The sequence below is a fragment of the Ipomoea nil genome, unplaced genomic scaffold (assembly GCF_001879475.1).
Source record: "Ipomoea nil cultivar Tokyo-kokei standard unplaced genomic scaffold, Asagao_1.1 scaffold0164, whole genome shotgun sequence".
NCBI classification, from domain to species: domain Eukaryota; kingdom Viridiplantae; phylum Streptophyta; class Magnoliopsida; order Solanales; family Convolvulaceae; genus Ipomoea; species Ipomoea nil.
This window is the reverse complement of record NW_017616592.1, coordinates 941435-965569: the sequence shown is the minus strand read 5'-3', so window position 1 is coordinate 965569 and position 24135 is coordinate 941435. Positions and strand designations below refer to the sequence as shown.

Genomic DNA, 24135 nt, shown 5'->3' with positions numbered 1-24135 from the left:
ATAGATGCCATGCAAGAGGAATTAGATCAATTCAAGCGCAACGACGTATGGAAACTTGTTCCAAGACCAACACACCAAAATGTAATTGGCACTAAATGGGTCTTTAGGAACAAAGTAAACGAAGACGGCGTCATTGTTAGGAATAAAGAAAGATTAGTTGCGAAGGGGTATTCACAAGAAGAAGGCATTGATTTTGATGAGACATTCGCCCCCGTCGCACGACTCGAAGCAATTCGGATATTCCTAGCATACGCAGCGCACAAGAATTTCGTGGTATATCAAATGGACGTAAAGAGCGCATTTCTTAATGGCTTACTTGAAGAAGAAGTCTGCGTCGAACAACCACCCGGTTTTCAGGTAAAAGACGTTGGTGATCAAGTCTACAAATTAAAGAAGGCATTGTATGGGTTAAAACAAGCTCCGCGAGCTTGGTACGACACCTTGTCGATGTTCTTAATTAGTTGTGGATTCACCAAAGGTCTAGTCGATAAAACCCTCTTTAGAATTCAAGAAAATAATCACATTTTATTAGTACAAATTTATGTTGATGATATTATCTTTGGAAGTACTGATAAATCTTTATGTGAGAAATTTTCTAAGCTCATGCAGAACAGGTTCGAGATGAGTACGATGGGAGAATTAAATTACTTTTTGGGACTGCAAGTCAAGCAACTTGAAGAAGGAATTTTCATAAATCAAGCCAAGTACACAAGAGATGTTATCAAGAAATTTGGCATAGATGGAAAATCCTCAGTCAAAATTCCCATGAGTACATCTCAAAAGTTGGATAAAGATGATGAAGGAAAAGACGTCGATCAAACGATGTATCGAGGGATGATTGGATCGTTACTATACTTAACCGCGAGCAGACCAGACATATCCTACTCGGTTGGCGTATGTGCAAGATTCCAATCAAAGCCCAAAGAAAGTCATCTAATTGCAACCAAGAAGATAATCCGATATCTCAAAGGAACAATCAATGTGGGATTATGGTATCCCAAAGAAGGAGATTTTACACTAACGGGTTATTCAGATGCAGATTTTGCAGGTTGTAAAATAGACCGAAAAAGTACCTCAGGGACATGCCAGTTCTTAGGGGGAAGATTGGTCTCTTGGTTCAGCAAAAAGCAAAACTCCATAGCTACGAGCACTGCAGAAGCCGAATATATTGCAGCTGGGAGTTGTTGTGCACAAATCTTGTGGATGAAGCAACAATTATTGGACTATGGGATTAAGTGCAAAAATGTTAGCATTTTATGCGATAATACAAGTGCAATCGCCATAACCCAAAATCCAGTGCTTCATTCGCGAACCAAGCATATTGATGTTCGACACCATTTTATCCGCGATCACGTCGAAAAGAAGGATTTGACAATCGATCATATTCCCACGGAGAATCAAATTGCCGATATTCTCACAAAGCCGTTGTGTGAATCTCGTTTTGCTACTCTAAGGCATGAAATGGGAATGATCGAAATGAGCTAAGCAATTTCTAAACTCTTAATTTTTGTTAATTTTTGATACGTACTGTGTGTACTGCTTGAAATCTATGTGACCTATGTGTTTTAATTTGAATTGGTATGTACGTATGATATATGTTTAATTGTGTACATGTTTTCGTATAATTTGTATGTACCTAAATGTGTTATAATTTTATCTTACGGAATCTACGTACCTAAATTTTGCGATTTATTTGTATGCTATGTACGTTTATTTAATTTGTCATGCTTTTGAAATATTTAATTTGTGTAATTTATTTGCCTAATTTGCTTATTTGAAATTAGTATGCAATTTAGGGGGAATTTTCTTTTATTTTGGGTTAATTATGTTAAGTATATAATTAAAAGGGAATTTTAGATGCCTAATTGGGTTTGTGTTAAAGAAAGCTTATTCTGATGAAATGTTATGCCCATAAGCTTTGGTTTTCAAAAGTCAAAAATGTTGGCCCAATTGCAAAAGTCAACCAATTTGGAAACTTGTAATTTTACAGATATTAGGTATCTGTCAGATCAGTTCAATTTTTATCAGATAACCTTTTCAGAAAATCAGCTTTATTGAAATATGAAATTGAATTAATTTTATTTATCTGGAGCATATTTATTGGACTAACAGATTATTTTTGAGATATTTTTTATCTGATTTGCTCCAGGTTGGCGGTTATTTGAAGCACAATTTTTGGCGCCATGTACTCACAAATGAAGTATAAAAATCTGAGCTGGCAAATTTAAATCATGTGGAAGGTCGAATTTATCCTCAAGGAGATCAAGACTCTCTCTCTACCCACTAGAGGGCAAAAGAGTATTTTCAAACCCTTTCACCCTCATTCCTAACGGGTAGAAAGAGAAAATCAAGAAGAACTCAAATTCTTCTCCATCTTTCCTCTCGCCGGCCGGAATTCAAGCACAAGGAGAAGCCAAAATTTCACCATTACTCAAATACCCATTCTAATTTCTCTACTCTAAAATCTTCTACACACAAAAATCCATCACCCAAACCCAAAATCCTACCCAAATAACCTCTCTACACAAAAACCCATCCCTCCTTACCTAATTTTCGGACCTCACTGCCGAAATACCCAAAATTGCACCCAAAAATTTCCTAAAAATTCTTTTCTACTCAAATGGATGCTCATCAAGTGGAGATGGAGTCTTTCACAACCGGAGGATCAAGAAGGTCGAGCCGTGTGCTAAGCGGGATGATTCTTGATGTCAACGACTTCAACAAACATGTGGAGAACAAATCTATTGGGGTAAAAATTATCAACTCTCTCGAATCTAGTGGGTTGTTAAATTTTTGCACTTTTAGATATGTTGGTTTCTATAAAGATGAGGTGACCGAATTATATATGAATGCTAGAATAGAAAATGGCTCAATTATTTCTATGATCAAAGGTGTTGATGTAGAAATTAATCTTGATGATTTTCGGAGAATGTTTAATCTTGTTGAATTAAATTTGAGAGTTGAAAATTATGTGCATGACGTCAATGCCATATGGACCGAGGTACGCGATGCAAACGCACCGCTATCTCCGAAGGTTAATGGTGTTAAAAGAGACTTGAAGAAGGATTATGGATTGTTGTTGGATATTATTCATAAATGTGTAGAATCACGTTATCATTGCCGTGATAGATTGTCTAAGGAGAAATTGATGATTATGGATATTATCTTGAACAATGTTTGTGTGGATTGGGGAGCTTTTATGTTTGGGAGGTTGTGTAAATCTATAAGGAAGGCCAAACCTTTAGTTGATGGATGGTTCCAACAAGAGATTGGTTACGGATTTGCCGTTGGTGAGATTTTGAGAACCAAGAATGTAACCCTTACAAAAGCCAAACACATTACCAACCATAGCTACTTGTTTTGGCCACCCAACTCAAATGAGCCTAAAAATCCCTCCTTACCCTCAAGCCTACCTAAACCCACCCGAAAGAGAAAAACACCCAACCCTTTCCTAAATCTAAGACAATTTATCCGTGAGCCGAGTAATGAAGGTTCGAATTCTCCCGCCATGAGATCCAATGAGGAACAACATAGCCACCCAAGCTCTACACCCTTACCCACCCAAAACCCGAACCACCCCATTCTTGAAAGTCAAGGTTTTGTTGAAGAAAATAGAGTTGAGGAGAATGTTGTTGTGAATGATGTTGTTGAAGTTGGAAGTGATGATGAGACATCTACAATTGGAGAGGATAGTGTACTCTTGGAGGAGTTTAAAAGAGCACTAGATTGGAGATCATGGAGATTGGGAACCCATAGTGTGTTGGCCGAAACAATAGGGCTAAATACTTTGGAAAATGAATAATTTGTGTTCAGTTGGTTGGGCACAAGAGATCTTGCAAAGGCTACCCGGCTTTCGGTGATTAAATCTTGTTTTTCTACCAAGCTTGCCAAAAAGAAGAGAACCGAAAAAGGTGTGATGATTGAAGCCACAACCGAAGAACCTTTAGGAGAATTTGATCCGAATCATATTCGCCGTGCCACCGCCATGTCTTTAGAAGATACACGAAGAGGACCCGGAGAGGGATCTTTGGTGAGAAGTGATGATGTACGGCCCTTAGGATTTGATCCATATCCTGCGAATTTTGGAGATGCAAATATGAATGAAGATTTAAGCTTTGAGTCCTATTTTCCACATCCCGAAACGGAGGTTACGGGATCCATTCTTGAGGAAGGGAATACACCAAGTCAAGGGATCTCTTTGAACTTGGATGAAACAAGGAATTTGACAACTTTGCCTCCCTCCTATGAGTTTTATGATCAAGCAAATCCAAGACATCAACCTACTTTACTTCTTTGCTACAACACCGAAGAGGCCGAACCAAGCTTTGTTGATGCAATGATTACAACTCCACAAGATGATATTGCACATCCCTTGCCAAATTCGAGTTCACCCGTACAACATGAGCCATTGATAAATATTCAAGCCTTAAGAGAAGAAATTGTTGGAGATGTTAAGGCAATTGTACAAGAGTCTTCGGGTGGATTGAGAACAAAGATGGACACAATGGATACAAAGCTTGATGACTACCACAAGGAGATGGTGGATCGTGCTCAACAATTGTTTAATAGGCAAGGCCTATTAAAAACCAAAATTGACACGGCCAAAGATGAATTGAAGAAAGATGTGATGAAGTTGTTCAATGAAATGGCAAAGCATGGGTCCGATACTACGTCGAGGCTCAAACTTTTGGAACAACAAGTGCAAGGTTTACTAACCCAATCGCGTATTCACATGGATCTTCTAGAGGGAGTGCGTGACAAGCAAGATTCTTCCACCAAGAGTTTTCAACGGTTCATAGATGCTGCCGAAAAGGGGGAAGGATTGGCACGTCATTTTGTGCCACAAGCATATGCGCAACCCCGAGCTCCAAGAGGACCATTGGTTGAGCTAATTCGGCCAACAACACCAAGAGCTCCAAGCCGTGTGAGTATGATTGATTACCTCAAGGGAACTTGTCCAAGCCAAAGTTCTACATCTTTAGGAGTGTTTCCACCGACGCCAATTGTTCCAATGCCGAAGCCAATTGCAACAAGAGTTCAAAAATTGCAAGAACTTCAAACGGAGTTCGGACACCGCAATGAGCAAATGTGTGATGGCTGAACATTTGATGAATGCATTTTCTGGCATGAAGCAGGAGTACTAAAAGGGAACAACATACGGGAAGCATATGGCAATTATGTCACCGGGCAAGTGACCGCACCCTATCAAAACAAAGGGCTAGAGAATGATTTCAAGAAGCTAAGAGAGTTCATCAATGACAAGCTGAAAAGGAGGTAACAATTCGAAAGACAGTTTCAAATTTTTGGTGTACAAAAATATTTTAGCTAGCACACTTCTTTTGACATCTTATATATGCTAAGCTAAAATGGGTTTAAATTGCATGATGATATTAATTCGTACCATATGAAGTAAGTCCTAGTTAATTTATTTATTTTGTGTTTATGTCACAAGATTTTAAAATTGGACTTAGGAATTACATGTGAGGCGTACAATTGAGAAAATAAAATTGAAAGGGGGAAGAAAAATTAAAAGACAAAAATCAATACGCAACCCCGCGTTATAGTCTCAATATACGTTTAGGATTGTCCAAAATTAAAATTTCTAAGTCAAAATTTTTGTTAAACCCGTCAATTGGCTAGTCGAAATAAAATTGATTAAAAAGAAATTATTTTTCAAAATTGACAAAGCCAAAATGACATGGGTATAAGTTTCGGCATCATCAAAAAGGGGGAAATTGTTAGGAATATATTGTAAATTTTGATGAGCCGAATGTATTTTTGAAAAATCAAGTAGTTCCCAATTTTATTCTATTTGAGTCAGTCCTAGTCTACGGAGTATGGTGTACCTATATCATGCAACCCATGTACAAGTCTGGAAAATCATATTTTGATTTTCGATGTTAAGCGGGATTATAGCTTAACATAATTATGTTGCGGAGAAGTCACCAAGAACCATGCTAAAGGAGTTGGAAGAAACGCATGTGTGTTAAGCCAAGTGATCTTTAGTTCGAATCTCAAGTGAAGCAATTTTTAAGCTTGCTTTGGAGACTAGCTTGGACCGTATGAGAGACTAACTCCACCATATGAGAGACTAGCTTCACTGTATTGGAGACTAGCTTGGACCGTATGAGAGACTATTTGATCAACTTGACATGTCAGAGCATTTATGAAGGAGAAGAAAATCAAGCACGCCGCGCCCAACTTATTCAAATTTTGGAGGCTACAAAATTCAAGACACGGCAAATCATCTGACAAAAAGGAGAAATGACATCTACCTACAATTGCAGATCAAGTTGACAAAATTATCAGATCAACTACAATTCAAAATGGACGATCAAGATCGAAAGTTGATCAACGGGCAAATAGCTTTCTTTGGCTATAAAATGCCCAAGCAGACTTGAAGACAAATACGACTTGAACACGGCTGAAAAATTACAAGCAAGAGAAAAGCAAGCAATATTCAAATCAGCCAAGAAGTGATATATTGAGCATACACGATAGAATTCAAGTCTGAGTGAGAGAAATCTTTGTATTTCATTGTAAATCTTCTACTGAGTGTAGAAAAGCGGCAGAGTAACAAGAGGAGCTTGTGAAAACCCTTGGAGGACGTAGCTTTGTGCGTAGTTCTTGTGGTGTAGGAGTACAGCTTGGTGCGAAGTACTCGAGAAGGCGGAGTAACAAGAGGAGCTTGCGAAAAACCTTGGAGGAGTGTAGCTTTGTGCGAAGCACTCGGAGAAGTGTCGGTGGACACTTATTCACTATTGTATCTGGGTGATCGAAGAATAGTGAATTTCCTCGTTGAAGTGAAAGGAGAAGAGTGGACTAGGAGGATTACACCACCTCTGAACCACTATAAATCTCTCTCTCTATTTACTTACTGCTCGTATATTTTGTGCATGCTTATTCTAACTGCGAAAATTTAATGTGGTAAGTTTTACAACATCAATAAAAATTTGAAGTGTATAGTAATAATTATAATAAGTTTAGTCACTAGTTTCAATTGATGATATATACATACTTATGGAAGTAAATTTTGAAGAGTTCAAATTTCTGACCTTGTTTACAAACTTTAAATCGTTGTGACGTGTAATTTGAATTTTTTTCCTATCTTATAATATCAAGGCAGTTATATAACTAAAAAAGTAAAATTATCTATAAAAAATATACTTCTATGACATAAAATTTGTGCACCTTCCATACAAGCTGGACTACACAAGTTTCTGCCCGAGTGTTGTTGCAGTGGAACTATTAGTATCAGACTTGTGAGTTCAAATGTCGCTAGTCGCTAAAGGAAGGACTTGAACCTTCAACCTTGTGGTTAACAGCCACACACTCTAACCAACTGAGCTACTCCAGCAAACATTAAAAAATACATTTTTTTAAAAAGAAATAATGAAACCTAATTGCGGTGTTATAATAATAATAATAATAATAATAATAATAATAATAATAATAATAATAATATTATTATTATTATTATTATTAGTAATTAAACCAAGTCAAAGAATTTAATAAAAACAAACATGGGTGACTCATGTATGTTAATGTAGAACATGCCTAGATTATAGGAGTAGTACATGGAGCATTAGCTTCCTATTTATTAGCTTTCGCTTAGTATAAATATGTGGTGTATTTTCATTTGTTAAATCATCCCAGTGAATAAACATTATTCATTCTAATCTTTCTCTCTCTCTCTTCCTATTTATATATTATTATATATAAATACATAGATATATTATATATAACATATATATATATTATATTTAGTATATCTTACATTTGGTATCAAAGCCAGTCAATTCAACCTTTCAACCCCGAAATATTTCCCGTAGTGAAATATGGCAACAAATTTCAATATTGTATGGTCGGGCCCCAAATTGAACGGTAAACTCGATTACAATTATTGGCAAATTATGATGTCCACACATTTGCAAGCTCAAAATCTTTGGAGCTTTGTTGATCCCGGTCTACCCGAAGGAGCTGATGCAGCCGCTATACGGCGAGATAAATTGGCCTTGGGTCAGATTCACCAAGGTGTTCATTATTCCATTTTTGGGCAATTAGCTCGTGCTCAAACAGCAAAACAAGCTTTGGACATATTAAAGGTGTCACACAAAGGAGTCGATCGGGCACAGAAGTCTAAGTTGCAGTCGTTGAGAAGGTTGTACGATAATTGTGAGATGACCTCTACAGAAACAGTAGATGCGTATTTCACTCGTCTTATTGATATGGTGAATAAGATGAGGCTATATGGAGATACGATTGAAGATGGTGCAGTGGTTGAAAAAGTTCTTCGAACTATGCCGATGAAGTATGACCATGTGGTGGCTTCAATAACATAGTCACACAAAACCGAGCTCTTATCAATTGCAGAGCTGAAAGGTATGGTAGAAAGTCATATTGACAGGATTGCGTCAAAATCGGAACCACTAGCAGAAGAAGCTTTGAAGAGTCAAGTCACCCTTAATGTGACTGGCACTAATCAAAGAGGTGGAGGATCTGGTAGAGGTCATGGAAGAGGAAGAGGAGGTTCTAGTGGAAGAGGTCGTGGTAACTCCAACCAAGGAAGAGGTGGAGGTAATACCAAACAAGGTAAATTTCCATTTCATTGCTACAATTGTGGCAAGTATGGGCACAAGATTGCAGATTGTTGGTATAATGAGGACAACAATCGTGGAAATCAAGCAAACATTGCTGAAAATACTGCTGAAAAGTCGGGTGAGAATTCTGAAACCTTACTTTTGGCCAGTGATAGTTTTTCTGCAGATAAAAACATATGGTTCTTGGATACTGGGTGTAGTAACCATATGTGTGGTAAGAAAGAATTGTTTTCTGAACTGGATTAATCAATCCAGTCTGAAGTGACATTTGGCAATAAGTCAAAGGTGCCAATTTTGGGAAAAGGTAAAATCTCTATTCAGTTGAAGGATGGTACTCAAAATTTTATATCCGATGTGTTCTATGTTCCTGAACTAGACCAAAATTTGTTGAGTATGGGTCAGCTGTCAGAAAAAGGATATAAGATACATATTACTCAGGGGTGTTGTACCATTGAAGATGCTAAAGGAGTTTTGATTGCAAAGGTAAATATGTCCCAAAATCGACTATTTCCTTTGAAAATTAAGCATACTCTCCTTGATTGCTTTAATTCTGAAGTTTGTGATGATAATTGGTTATGGCATATGCGGTTTGGGCATTTTCATTTCTCTGGATTAAACTATCTTGCGAGAAAGGAACTTGTTTCTGATTTACCTGTTGTGAATGTCCCTGATCGTATATGTGAGATTTGTGTGATTGGGAAGAAGCATAGAGATCCCTTCCCTGTGGGCAAGTCAAGGAGAGCTACAAAACAGTTGGAGATTGTTCACTCAGACCTGTGTTCGTTGGAGGTTACCTCACATGGAGGTTGTAAGTACTTTATTACTTTCATTGATGATTTCAGTAGGAAAACATGGGTTTACTTTCTGAAGCAAAAGTCTGAATTCGCATGTGATGTTTTCAAACAATTTAAGACTTTTGTTGAAAAGCAAAGTGGTTATGAGATTAAAATCTTGAGAACTGATAGAGGTACAGAATATATTGCCTGTGATGATTTTCTGAAAGAAAAGGGTATTCAGCACCAAATGACAGCTAGATACACTCCACAACAAAACGGAGTGGCTGAGAGGAAGAATAGGTCTATCATGGATATGGTAAGGTGCATGTTGAAATCCAAGAATCTGCCTAAGCCTTTTTGGGCAGAAGCTATTGCTTGTGCTGTCTATGTGTTGAATAGGTGTCCAACTAAAAGTGTCAGTGATAAGACACCCGAAGAAGCATGGAGTGGGAGAAAACCCTCTATCAAATATCTCAAGGTTTTTGGATGTTTGGCATATGCACATGTGCCAGATCCATTGAGAAAGAAGTTGGATGATAAATGTGAGAAATGCATATTCATTGGTTATAGTGACGCTTCAAAGGTTTATAAACTATACAATCCTGAAACTAAGAAGGTTGTTATAAGTCGTGATGTCACTTTTGATGAATATGGTGCCTGGGATTGGTTAGCTAAAGATGAAAGTTCAGTTGTTATTCCTGTTGTTGAAAATATTGTTGATGAGCAACCGATTCCAGATCATGTCCAGTCTCCTTCACAGCCAGAATCGTCAGTTCGACGATCTCAGCGCGAGCGCCACTTACCAGCTCGCTTGCAAGATTATGTTTTGGGTCATGATAATGACCTGTCTGATGAAGAGATTATTCAATTAGCTCTCTTTGCAGATTGTGATCCTTTAACTTTTGAGGAGGCTGCTACAGAAACTCATTGGCTTAAGGCGGTGGATGAGGAGATACGTGTCATTGAAAAGAATGGTACCTGGGAATTCACAGATTTACCTCCTGGGAAGAAGCCAATTGGAGTAAAGTGGGTTTACAGAACGAAATACAAGTCAGTATATCCAACTTGAAGATAGAGACATTTCTTAAATTGAAGAAGGAGATATTGGGATGACCAATACATCCAACTTCGTTTAAAGGAGGCAATGTTATAATAATAATAATAATAATAATAATAATAATAATAATAATAATAATAATAATAATAATAATAATAATAATAATAATAATAATAATAATAATAATAATAATAATAATATTATTATTATTATTATTATTATTATTATTATTATTATTATTATTATTATTATTATTATTATTATTATTATTATTATTATTATTATTATTAGTAATTAAACCAAGTCAAAGAATTTAATAAAAACAAACATGGGTGAGTCATGTATGTTAATGTAGAACATGCCTAGATTATAGGAGTAGTACATGGAGCATTAGCTTCCTATTTATTAGCTTTGTCTTAGTATAAATATGTAGTGTATTTTCATTTGTTAAATCATCCCAGTGAATAAACATTATTCATTCTAATCTTTCTCTCTCTCTCTTCCTATTTATATATTATTATATATAAATACATAGATATATTATATATAATATATATTATATTTAATATATCTTACATGCGGCCCTAAGATCACATATATATTTAATTAAAGTCGGAACTAAAATGGACCATTATTATTATTCTTCTTCTTTTTTTTAATGCCCATGATGATTTACAAGGTGTAGTATATGTTCTATACTTTCTCAAACATTTTCAAATAAAAAATCTAAGCCCCCACCGTAGGTAACTGTGATGTCATTACACGAAATGGTAGTTGGCACAATCAACCAACTTGAATAGCCACATATTTTAATTTGAGGCTCACCATACACAACCCAACCTTAGCCTTATACACATAATATAATGTGGTTAGTTTTACAACATCAATAAAAATTTGAAGTGTATATTTATAATTATAATATGTTTAGTCACTAGTTTCAATTGATGATATATACATACTTGTGGAAGTAAATTTTGAAGAGTTCAAATTTCTGACCTTGTTTACAAACTTTAAATCGTTGTGACGTGTAATTTGAATTTTTTTCTCTATTTTATAATATCAAGACAATTATATAACTAAAAAAGTAAAATAATCTACAAAAAAAAAAAAAAACTTAGGGATTCCACCTAAAATTTTAGGGATTCGTTGATAGTTAGAATAGATTCGTAAACCGGGTCGACTGATCCGTTTTAAATTGAAAATATTTCTATAGGGTCTTTTCCTATTCCTTCTATGTCGCAGGGTTAAAACAAAAAAATTTTTGTTTTTTTCTCGATGGTTTCTCATGTTTTCAATAAAACCTTCTCGTAAAAGTATTCTTACAATATTTTCGGACTCAATAGAATTCTTTTTTCTGTCGTTAAGGCGGAGAGCTGAACCAAGAATTTTCTTTCTTCCTCATGAATCGAATCACTGTTCGCGACCCAGGATTCTATTTTATCATCAATCCAATCCCCGTTCACGTTTTTTCTTTTTCTTATCAATGAATAGATCTCTTTACTTGTATGACTTAGATGTCTCGTATTTATAGAAAAAGCGATTCGATTGATGGGAAATAGAAAGAGACCGGGAAAATTTTTGTATCATTTTGGCGACATGGCCGAGTGGTAAGGCGGAGGACTGCAAATCCTTTTTTCCCCAGTTCAAATCCGGGTGTCGCCTGATCAACAAACAAAAACCTCTATGACATATAATTTCTAATTTGTGAGCCTTTCACATACAAGCTAGACTCCAAGTTTCTGCCCTAGTATTGTTGCAGTGGAACTATTAGTATGAGACTTGTGAGTTCAATTGTCGCTGTTCCCTAGACTGGAAGGACTTGAACCTTCAACCTCGTGGTTAACAACCACACGCTCAAACCAACTGAGCTACTCCAGCAAACATTAAAAAAAATTTTTTTTTTTTAAAGAAATAATGAAACCTAATTGCGGCCCTTAGATCACATATTTAATTAAAGTCGGAAATAAAATGGACCATTATTCTTCTTCTTTTTTTTTTTTTAATGCCCATGATGATTGACAAGGTAGTATATGTTCTATACTTTCTCAAACATTTTCAAACAAAAAATCTAAGCCCCCACCGTAGGTAACTGTGATGTCATTACACGAAATGGTAGTTGTCACAATCAACCAATCTGAATAGCCACATATCTTAGTTTGAGGCTCACCATACACAACCCAACCATAGCCTTATACACATAATAGAATGTGGTTACTTTTACAACATCAATAAAAATTTGAAGTGTATATTTATATTTATAATAAGTTTAGTCACTAGTTTCAATTAATGATATATACATACTTATGGAAGTAAATTTAGAAGAGTTCAAATTTCTGACCTTGTTTACAAACTTTAAATCGTTGTGACGTGTAATTTGAATTTTTTTTTACTCTATCTTACAATATCAAGACAGTTATATAACTAAAAAAGTAAAATTATCTATGACATAAAATTTCTAATTCGTGAGCTTTCCATACAAGTTAGACAACAAGTTTCTGCCCGAGTGGTTGTTGCAATGGAATATTAGTATGAGACTTGTGAGTTCAAATTTTGCTAGTCGCAAGAGCAAAGACTTGAACCTTCGACCTTGTGGTTAACAACCACACGCTCTAACCAACTGAGCTACTCCAGCAAACATTAAAAAAATATATTTTTTAAAAAAAGAAATAATGAAACCTAATTGCGGCCCTAAGATCACAGCATCATCATCATTTATATAATAAAGCTATATGGTTTGGGAAATAATTAATGTTACAATTAATGCCACAACATCTTTTATTAAAAAAAAAAAAAACACAACATTTAAAAAATAAAATAGCTATATATATTATATAATCATATAAAAAATATACTTTTGAAAAATAAAATAGCTATATATTATATAATCATATAAAATATGTGTTCAATTAGAGTTTAAATTTACACATACAAAATTTGAAATACAATTAAGAATAAATCAATGTAATAATGTAAATTCTCTCTAGAAGTTTATATGAATATGCACATAATTAGAGATTATAGTAATCATACAAAATTTTAATTTTAATTTTAATTGTAATTTTATATTCTATAAAAATAATAAATACTTGACCAATGGAAGCTCAAAAATATTATTATATTAAATAATTTAAAATATTTTAGTTTTTATATTTTTTTATTTATATTTATAATAACATAATTTTTTTTCCGTGCATCGCGCGGGTGAATTACTAGTATTTAATTAAAGTCGGAACTAAAATGGACCAATATTCTTCTTCTTTTTTTTAAAGCCCATGATGATTTACAAGGTAGTATATGTTCTATACTTTCTCAAACATTTTCAAACAAAAAATCTAAGCCCCCACCATAGGTAACTGTGATGTCATTACACGAAATGGTAGTTGTCACAATCAACCAATCTGAATAGCAACATATCTTAATTTGAGGCTCACCATACACAACCCAACCTTAGCCTTATACACATAATATAATGTGGTTAGTTTTACAACATCAATAAAAATTTGAAGTGTATATTTATAATTATAATAAGTTTAGTCACTAGTTTCAATTGATGATATATACATACTTATGGAAGTAAATTTAGAAGACTTCAAATTTCTGACCTTGTTTACAAACTTTAAATCGTTGTGACGTGTAATTTGAATTTTTTTTCTCTATCTTACAATTTCAAGACTGTTATATAACTAAAAAAGTAAAATTATCTATAAAAAAAAAAATTCTATGACATAAAATTTCTAATTCGTGAGCTTTCCATACAAGTTTCTGCCCGAGTGTTGTTGCAATGGAACTATTAGTATGAGACTTGTGAGTTCAAATTTCGCTAGTCGCTAGAGGAAGGACTTAAACCTTCAACCTTGTTGTAGTTAACAGCCACACGCTCTAACCAACTGAGCTACTCTAGCAAACATTAAAAAATATATTTTTTTTAAAAAGAAATAATGAAACCTAATTGCGGCCCTAAGAGCACATCCTTTATATACTAAAGCTATATGGTCTGGGAAATAATTAATGTTACAATTAATGCCACAACATCTTTTATTATAAAAAAAAAAAAAAAAAAGAAGCACAACATTTAAAAAATAAAATAGCTATATATATTATATAATCATATAAAAAATATACTTTTGAAAAACAAAATAGCTATACATTATATAATTATATAAAATATGTGTTCAATTAGAGTTTAAATTTACACATAGAAAATTTGAAATTTGCTTTCCAAATGTAATTATCTTAGTTATTCTTCGTATTGTGAAAATTATAATATAGATGAAATACAATTATGAATAAATCAATGTAATTATGTAAATTCTCTCTAGATGTTTATTTGAATATGCACATAATTAGAGATTATATTAATCATACAAAATTTTAATTTTAATTTTAATTTTAATTGTAATTTTATATTCTATAAAAATAATAAATACTTGACCAATGGAAGCTCAAAAATATTATTATATTAAATAATTTCAAATATTTTAGTTTTTATATTTTTTTTATTTATATTTATAATAACATAATTTTTTTTCCGTGCATCGCGCGGGTGAATTACTAGTATTTAATTAAAGTCGGAACTAAAATGGACCAATATTCTTCTTCTTTTTTTTAAAGCCCATGATGATTTACAAGGTAGTATATGTTCTATACTTTCTCAAACATTTTCAAACAAAAAATCTAAGCCCCCACCGTAGGTAACTGTGATGTCATTACACGAAATGGTAGTTGTCACAATCAACCAATCTGAATAGCAACATATCTTAATTTGAGGCTCACCATACACAACCCAACCTTATCCTTATACACATAATATAATGTTGTAAGTTTTACAACATCAATAAAAATTTGAAGTGTATATTTATAATTATAATAAGTTTAGTCACTAGTTTCAATTGATGATATATACGTACTTATGGAAGTAAATTTTGAAGAGTTCAAATTTCTGACCTTGTTTACAAACTTTAAATCGTTGTAACGTGTAATTTGGATATTTTTTCGCTATCTTATAATATCAAGATAGTTATATAACTAAAAAAGTAAAATTATCTATAAAAAAAATACTTCTATGACATAAAATTCCTAATTTGTGAGCCAACCATACAAGCTAGACAACACGTTTCTGCCCGAGTGTTGTTGCAGTGGGACTATATTAGTATGAAACTAGTGAGTTAAAATGTCGCTAGTCGCTAGAGAAAGGACATGAACCTTCAACCTTGTGGTTAACAGCCACACGCTCTAACCAACTGAGCTACTCCAGCAAACATTAAAAAAAAAAATTTAAAGAAATAATGAAACCTAATTGCGGCCCTAAGATCACATATTTAATTAAAGTCGGAACTAAAATGGACCATTATTCTTCTTTCTTTTTTTTTTAATGCCCATGATGATTTACAAGGTAGTTGGCACAATCAACCAATCTGAATAGCCACATATCTTAATTTGAGGCTCACCATACACAACCCAATCTTAGCCTTATACACATAATATAATGTGGTAAGTTTTACAACATCAATAAAAATTTGAAGTGTATATTTATAATTATAATAAGTTTAGTCACTAGTTTTAATTGATGATATATACATACTTATGGAAGTAAATTTTGAAGAGTTCAAATTTCTGACCTTGTTTACAAACTTTAAATCGTTGTGACGTGTACTTCTATGACATAAAATTTCTAATTTGTGAGCCTTCCATACAAGCTAGACTACATGTTTCTGCCCGAGTGTTGTTGCAGTGGAACTATTAGTATGAGACTTGTTTCTGCCCGGGCCTTCCATACAAGCTAGACTACATGTTTCTGCCCGAGTGTTGTTGCAGTGGAACTATTAGTATGAGACTTGTGAGTTCAAATGTCACTGGTCGCTAAAGGAAGGACTTGAACCATCGACCTTGTGGTTAACAGCCACATGCTTTAACCAACTGAGCTACTCCAAGGAAGGACTATGAGTGGATAAAATTTTATAGTTGAAAGACCATGGGTGGTTAACTTGGACCACAGATGGTAACAATTTGTAAGTCGAAGGACCATGGGTGGTAATTTAAAAGTTTAGGATTAAACGTGACAAAACCACTATACTCGGAAGACTCTAGATTGTATTAACTCTTTTAATTAAATATCAAAGCTATAATAGAAAATAATGATATACATTTATTTACCAAGTATTTTATTAATACCATGAAAAATTTTAAAAATATATAATTAAGTCAATCATATTAACTACTTGAGGGATTTGTTGACAAAGAAAGTATTCAAATCACACAACAAATTGAAGTAGGAAACTACCTCGCAATGTTCTTGTTTGACAATCAGCAGTTAGCGGTTAGCGTTAGCGGATTTAACCAGTGAATTATATCAACGCTTGGTAAAAAGATATTTGACAAAATTAACTAGTTAGATTAACATGTAAAATGACCTAAGGGTATACATACATATAATAATAATAATAATAATAATAATAATAATAATAATAATAATAATAATAATAATAATAATAATAATAATAATAATAATAACAATAAGTTTTTTTTTTTAAAAAAAATATTAATTTAATAAAAGAAATAAAAAAATAAAAAATAAAAAATAAAAAAAAAACATATGGGAGCCGAACGTTCGGACGGTGAAATTCGCATCCGATTCTGATTCCGATTCGTACTGTCAGTTCTCATCATCTCTCTCGTTATATCTCAAAATCGCATCCGATTCTGATTCCGATTCGTACTGTCAGTTCTCATCCTCTCTCTCGTTATATCTCAAAATCGCATCCGATTCTGATTCTGATTCCGATTCGTACTGTCAGTTCTCATCCTCTCTCTCGTTATATCTCAAAATTTGGATTTTTATTTTTGAAAGAAATTATGTATGCGAAGTTCAAACATGCGGGCCCAACTTTGTTTGCAGGAAGTGACTCGAAATTCTGCTGGCATTGGCCTTGTTCCTCGTTCAGACTGAAAGTCACTATAGTTTAGCAAAGGCCATCAGCGTCTTGGTGAGTTTTTTAGCTGATAAAGTTATGAAAGGCCTTTAAGTCATCGTTGAATGCATTTGACATGTTCCACATATTGATTAAAATAGTTATATTCATCATCATCATCTAGATGGTAGCTCGACATTTTTATGGGTTTCTTTTCGATCGGTTGCTTTGAAGTCCAGTATATAATTTTACTTTCTCATGGACAACTAACATTTACATTTCAAAATGTTGTCACTACTACAAAACACACTTACCACAGCGGTTATTTTTATAAATACACGGCGGTTCTTGAAGTGCCGTGTAAGTGACCGCCTTTGTAAATAAAAACTTTCTACGGCGGTTATTTGAACCGCCGTGTATACTTCTAAAACACGGCGGTTGCTAACCTCCGTCTAATCTCACGATGTATGTCGTGTAATCTCAACAATTATATGTATAGACGACGCTTTTCTTGATGAACCGCCATCTATTCATATGTATAGACGGCGGTTCGACGACGGTTCAATGTAAGAACCGCCGTCTATACATATGAATAGACGACGGTTCAATGTAAGAACCGCCGTTTATACATATGAATAGACGACGGTTCAATGTAGAAACCGCCGTCTATATATATGAATAGACGACGGTTCAATGTAAGAACCGCCGTCCATACATATGAATAAACGACGGTTCAATGTAAGAACCGCAGTCTATACATATGAATAGACGATGGTTCAATGTAGGAACCGCCGTCTATACATATGAATAGACGACGGATCAATGTAGGAACCGCCGTCTATACATATGAATAGACGACGGTTCAATGTAGGAACCGCCATCTATACTTATATTTTTCACCTTAAAACATATGAATAGACGGGGGTTCAATCTAAGAACCGCCGTCTATACATATCATTTGAACCTTATAAAATATTTTCAGATGGCGGTTCTTACATTGAACTGCCGTCTATACATATCATTTGAACCTTATAAAATATTTTTAGACGGTGGTTCAAAGAAACAACCGCCGTCTATACATATATTTTTTACTATTTATATTTTTTTTAAAAAAAAATATTTCAAAATTTTTTTATTTTCCAGTTTGTAAATTTGTAATATCAAATACAATAAAAAGCTGCACAATTTGATCAAAATGCATACAATAATTCCAGTATTACAAATTTGTAAATCTCAAATTTCATAGGTAATATAATAAAAAGCTATTCAATTGCATCAAAATGCATACAATACATCAATATGCATGATATATATTATCAATCACAACCAATACTAATAACTAAATACTAATTCATTGTCATAATTATGTAGTAGCTCTAATCCAATAATCAACAAAACTTTGGCACCATAAATTTCTCATCTCATCAATTTCTTCTAGTGAATAGCTTTCAGTATTATCGAACATCTACAAATTTAAACTCAAGTTGGAAAGTTAGTATAATGAAAATAACTGAATCTAATAAGTATGGCCGTAAAAAATATATTGAAGTGATCATTACTTACCTTGTCTAATCCATCGTCATCCAATTCCATTTGTAAAATATCAAACATATATTTCATCACATAATATCCACATTCTGAAGATCCGGATTGTGTAGGGCACTACATCAAATTTAGAATATAAAATTAATATAATAATATATATAAAACTAAACAGAACATGCATTTTGTATAAATATGAAGTACTTACTTTGCATGGAATCCAAGTCGACGATTTGACTCTATTTACCTTCAATTTATGTTTGACAACTAGTAATTCTTTGAGTGCACTATCAACATTAAAAAAAATACATATATTTAAATAAATAACATAACATAACATACTACTTTACAATATAATGAATATATAAATACATATATATATTTTACATACTTGTCAATTACTTGCTTAATATCTCCGCGTTCTTTATTCCCTTGAATAGAATCGAAGGAATACACTTTCAACTTTTCAGGACAAATAACATAACATCCAATGATTTCTGCATACAAATTTATTATTCATTTAAATGCAAAACAACAATATTGTATAAAGTAAAAAGTATGTATAACATATATACTTACTTGTAAACATATGGTGCAAAATAACATTTTTTTTTCTTTCTCCAACAGTGGTATAAAAGACTAACAACAAATACGAACATGCAATTCATATACTCAATATCATGGCAACATCAAATAATTTTTATTTAAAACACAATATTTACAAAGATCATGAATCACAATATTCAAAAATAGCAAAAACAGATTTTTGAGGAAAAAAAATTTCACATAAGCAATTAGGAAAAATGCTTTTGATTCTTATGGAGTAAATAGATTTTTGGAAGACATAAATATTACCTGGATTCCAAAATTAACAATAATCCTTGAACCAAATCCTATGATCGCTCTTCCGTAAATTCTCTTTAAATTAATCAACCGAAGAGCAAACGACCGACGAAGATGAGAAACAAAAGGGGTACATGGTGATGGCTGGAGTTATTTGAGAGGAATTATGGTGATTGCCGCTGATTAGGAAATATAAACAAAAGATTGCAATTGACTCTCTGCTTCTGTACGTAGGTTTTTGGTTTTCTATCTTGTTTTTCGTTTATTTCGAAAAAATACTTATATATATATATATATATATATATATATATATATATATATATATATATATATATATATATATATATATATAATTATAATAATTTAGGCTTAAGTTGACATATGCGTGCATATATTAGACGTTGGTTATTTAAGAACCGCCGTCTATTAATTGACGTAAATATATATTAGACGGCAGTTATTTAAAACCGCCGTCTATTAAGTGGCGTAAATATATATTAGAAGGCAGTTATTTAAAACCGTCGTCTATTAATTGACGCAAATATATATTAGACGGCGGTTATTTAAAACCGCCGTCTATTAATTGACGTAAATATATATTAGAAGGCGGTTATTTAAAACCGCCGTCTATTAAGTGACGTAAATATATATTAGAAGGCGGTTATTTACAACCGCCGTCTATTAAGTGACATTAATATATATTAGACGTCGGTTATTTAAGAACCGCCGTCTATTAATTGACGTAAATATATATTAGACGACGGTTATTTAAAACCGCCATCTATTAAGTGGCGTAAATATATATTAGAAGGCGGTTATTTAAAACCGTCATCTATTAATTGACGCAAATATATATTAGACGGCGATTATTTAAAACCGCCATCTATTAATTGACGTAAATATATATTAGAAGGCGGTTATTTAAAACCGCCGTCTATTAAGTGACGTAAATATATATTAGAAGGCGGTTATTTACAACCGCCGTCTATTAAGTGACATTAATATATATTAGACGTCGATTATTTAAGAACCGCCGTCTATTAATTGACGTAAATATATATTAGACGGCGGTTATTTAAAATCGCCGTCTATTAAGTGGCGTAAATATATATTAGAAGGCGGTTATTGAAAACCGTTGTCTATTAATTGACGCAAATATATATTAGACGGCGATTATTTAAAACCGCCGTCTATTAATTGACGTAAATATATATTAGAAGGCGGTTATTTAAAGCCGCCGTCTATTAAGTGATGTAAATATATATTAGAAGGCGGTTATTTACAACCGCCGTCTATTAAGTGACATTAAGATATATTAGACGTCGGTTATTTAAGAACCGCCGTCTATTAATTGACGTAAATATATATTAGACGGCGGTTATTTAAAACCGCCGTCTATTAAGTGGCGTAAATATATATTAGAAGGCGGTTATTTAAAACCGTCGTTTATTAATTGATGCAAATATATATTAGACGGCGATTATTTAAAACCGCCGTCTATTAATTGACGTAAATATATATTCGAAGGCGGTTATTTAAAACCGCCGTATATTAAGTGACGTAAATATATATTAGAAGGCGGTTATTTACAACCGCCGTCTATTAAGTGACATTAATATATATTAGATGTCGGTTATCTAAGAACCGCTGTCTATTAATTGACATAAATATATATTAGACGGCGGTTATTTAAAACCGCCGTCTATTAAGTGGCGTAAATATATCTTAGAAGGCGGTCATTTACAACCGTCGTCTATTAAGTGACGTAAATATATATTAAATGGCGGTTATTTAACAACCACCGTCTATTAAGTGACGCCGTATATAATAGACGACGGTTATTTAAAGACCGCCGTCTATTATGTGCCGTAGTATATAATAGAAGGCGGTTATTTAAAGACCTCCGTCTATTATGTGTCGTAGTATGTAATAGAAGACGGTTATTTAGAAAACCGCCGTTTATTATGTGTCGTAGTATAACAAAATATAATAGAAGGCGGTTATTTAAAAAACCGCCTTCTATTAAGCGACGTAGTATATCATTTCTGTAGTAGTGTGTAGTTCTGGTTTTGCACTGTTACCATCTCATTTTCATTACATATGCAAATGTTGATCTTTTCATTTCTTATTCACAGATGAATATCCATATGTGCAACACTTAGTGGGCAACACTCTGATGGGTATTTCTGATTTCATAATTGCATCTCATCTGTATGTTATGATATGGTGCCACTTAAGTTCATTGTATTTGCAATTCTTCATCTTACTCAGTTACTTTCATTGCATTTTAGGGAAGTAGTTATTGGGATGAATTTATGCGGTTACTATCTCTCTTGAAGTTTAATTTCTTTTCCATCTTCTACTGGATGTACAATGGTGGAGGCCAATAATTCATATTGCAATTCAGCTACTAATTGTTTGTTGGAACTGAAAACATCTATCGAAAAACTTCATCACAAGAACTTTTTTTCCATATAACCCCAAAGTGCTTCTACAGCGGTACGGTATGTGTGTAATTTCTCCTTTACCATTCCTGTTTTGGTGTTATAATGCCAACGCGAGGATCAAGTTTTACATGTTTATTGCAGCTTGTCAACGTTTCAGGAGCTCTGCCAAAAGCAGTAGACCGTAAGAAGCCACATATATAGGTTCCTCACCTTTTCCTAGTATGCAACAGAGCTCAAGAATACAAGAATGACAAAACTCCAAGGACAAGATCGGAGCTGAGAGTTGTTCTCCTGTCAAGTTTGCAGCTGAATCCAAATACCTGGTTGAAGAAATGGCTAAGATGAATGTCGACTCTGCCTCATAGCTCAGTTAGTTTCTAATATTTAGTTGACATTCCCATACCCAGAAAATTGTTTCTACAGCTCCTCAACAAGCACTTAAGGAGGATTAAACTAAGTTTATGGGATTTTCATATGTATAGCTATGTGCTAATTCATTTTTTCATTGTAAACCTAAGCAATAAAACCAAAAAGAACTATAGAAAAGGGGACCAGAAATGAGAAGAAAGCTAGGAGCAGAGAAGACGCTATTCTTGTTCCCTATATCCCACATCGAAACAAAATGGAAGCAAGAGTTCAACAGCGCCTAATAAAAAGGGGCCCAGGAACAACAAAAAACATACTTACCTGGACGGAGTCAATGAGTGATCATCAAGGCTCATGGCTTAGGCTAGTGACCTTCATTGCACTTTGGAGGTGCATTAGGCTAAGGTCTACCTAATAGGTGGAGCCTATGTCATAATTTGTGGCAGTGGGGGCTTGCGTTCGCGCAGCCCCTATCTAAATCATGTTTAATATTTTATTTTATTAATTAATTTTATAGAATTGTTATTTAGTTAATTATAAAATTATAAAATATGTTATAGTGTTTTGTTAGGTTGAAGAATAGAAATATTCACTAATAAACATTTGAAGCACAAAAATTATCCTCTTAATTTAGCAAATAGAGATTAGCCTAATACAAAGGTTCTTTAGAATAAATAATCATTGTTATCTATAATCTTATTAAAAACAAAATTCTCCATTGTGTTTTCTCGTCCCAACTCTTCCATCCAAACAATTAATAATTAATAATTAATTAATTAAAGATTAATAATAATAGTAATAATAATAATAATAATAATAATAATAATAATAATAATAATAATAATAATAATAATAATAATAATAATGGAAAAAAAAAGATCTATAATTTACTTATAATGTTAGGAGTAAAAAAAGAAAAAATGGAATAGGATCCCTAATTCACTTATTATTATTATTATTATTATTATTATTATTATTATTATTATTATTATTATTAATAAAAACAAGGTTTGCAGTAAAAAAAAAAAAAGGAAATGGAAACTGATCTATAAGTCATTAACAATAATAATAATAATAATAATAATAATAATAATAATAATAATAACAACAACAACAACAACAACAACAACAACAACAACAACAACAACAACAACAACAACAATAATAATAATAATAAATGCGATATGGTAAAAATTCATATACTTATATTAGTATAATTCTCTAATAATTATTATGACAATGAAGCTAAACATGACCATTATATTTATTTTTATAATAATTAAAATTAAATTATTTATAATTTTTCCCATATTAATCTATACTTATATATAAAAACAAAATCCTCCATTCTAACTACCCGCCCAAAATAGTCCTATATTACTAAGATTTGCGTAATATTGTAAAATAGTGTAATACAATTCCTAATAGAGTATATTGTTTTCTACTTTCCTATTCGTACTACAATTCTGCGTTAAAATTCATATTCTAATATTATAAAATAGTGTAATACAAGTCTTAATACTCCGTAGAATATATTGTTTTCTACTTTCATATTCGTACTACAATTGTACGTTAAAATTTCTATTCGTAATACAA

At 32.9% G+C, this 24135-nt stretch overlaps 6 non-coding genes across 6 annotated transcripts; 1 reads left to right on the top strand and 5 right to left on the bottom strand.

Annotated features, from left to right (window-relative positions):
* Positions 1 to 7283: 7283 nt before the first annotated feature.
* Positions 7284 to 7357, bottom strand: TRNAN-GUU. The gene has a single exon. It is a non-coding gene; the product is annotated as a tRNA-Asn (tRNA).
* A 4666-nt stretch (positions 7358 to 12023) lies between these two features.
* Positions 12024 to 12095, top strand: TRNAC-GCA. Its single transcript has one exon. It is a non-coding gene; the product is annotated as a tRNA-Cys (tRNA).
* Positions 12096 to 12991: 896 nt separating this feature from the next.
* TRNAN-GUU lies at positions 12992 to 13065 on the bottom strand. Its single transcript has one exon. It is a non-coding gene; the product is annotated as a tRNA-Asn (tRNA).
* Positions 13066 to 14258: 1193 nt separating this feature from the next.
* On the bottom strand, positions 14259 to 14335 carry TRNAN-GUU. The gene has a single exon. It is a non-coding gene; the product is annotated as a tRNA-Asn (tRNA).
* A 1279-nt stretch (positions 14336 to 15614) lies between these two features.
* TRNAN-GUU lies at positions 15615 to 15688 on the bottom strand. The gene has a single exon. It is a non-coding gene; the product is annotated as a tRNA-Asn (tRNA).
* A 602-nt stretch (positions 15689 to 16290) lies between these two features.
* On the bottom strand, positions 16291 to 16364 carry TRNAN-GUU. Its single transcript has one exon. It is a non-coding gene; the product is annotated as a tRNA-Asn (tRNA).
* Between the last annotated feature and the right edge of the window lie 7771 nt (positions 16365 to 24135).